This window comes from Acyrthosiphon pisum, unplaced genomic scaffold (genome assembly GCF_005508785.2).
Source record: "Acyrthosiphon pisum isolate AL4f unplaced genomic scaffold, pea_aphid_22Mar2018_4r6ur Scaffold_21109;HRSCAF=23054, whole genome shotgun sequence".
Taxonomy (NCBI): Eukaryota; Metazoa; Arthropoda; class Insecta; order Hemiptera; family Aphididae; genus Acyrthosiphon; species Acyrthosiphon pisum.
In genome coordinates, this window is record NW_021770540.1 from 151,894 (window position 1) to 153,033 (window position 1,140).

Below are 1,140 nucleotides of genomic sequence, written 5' to 3' on the forward strand. Positions count from 1 at the left end.
CTAGGTCTACTCCCCTTTGTTTATAAGTTGTGTACTAGATAGGTATTTTATCATTTCACAATTCCCAATCACAATAAGTAGTGTCTAACCTACGGTCAAAATTTGTTACATGCTTAATTATTATTCACTTTGCTCTTAGATACACATATTGCATACAATGTTTTAGTACATAACTCATACTTTACTTTACTACTTTACTATACAACATTCTTGAAAACTAAATGTCTATCAAAAAACTTTCATTCGACTTATTATATTATAATTGTATAGAAATTGTAGAATTTGAACGACATTCAATTGTATTACTGCTGTTTCAGATTTCAATTGCATATCAAACACTGGGTCGAGCTTATTTCCATACATTGACTAAAATTGTATACTTAGATTAACTTATAACTATACTAATATATAAACTTTTACTATATTGACCTAAACGGAACGCTTAACACATTTTCTTAATGTTACTACTACACAAAGTAGGTATTACTAGAGGTATTACCTCTCCTTTTTTTTTTTTTTTTTGTGAATTGTATATATACTGCATAAGTGTTTTCTTATTTCCCATATTGTCTTACAGTTAGGTTAAGTTAGGTTATTTCAGTACTTTCTTTACTTTATTTATACAACTAACTCTGTTTGTACTGCAGTGTTACATATTTACTACTGATGTGTGTTATTTGATACATATTGGTGATAAATATAGGTGCACTTGATTTTATTACTCACCATGATGACTTTATTAGCGTAACATAAACTTTACATTCAACTTATCATATAATATACTTATGAGTACCTACACTGTTATAGAGTGCAATACATTTTTTAAATGTAAGTCATTGTTGTTATTGTTACGGTATAACACATAAGCACATTAAACCTAACCAACACAAGATTATATTAAATATGTATGAACACACATCCATTAAAAGTTCAACTCACAGTATTTTAACTTATATTGTATTAATGTTAGGTTGGACAGAGCTTAGATTTAGTGTAGTCACACATTAAATTAATCATTATTTTGTACAATTCTTTGCAAAAATGATTATATAAAGATTATAAGTATGTATGAATGCACAACCAATTAAACATTCTTCTTTTGAATGGTATTTGATAATTTTTGATATTTTTTGATATTTA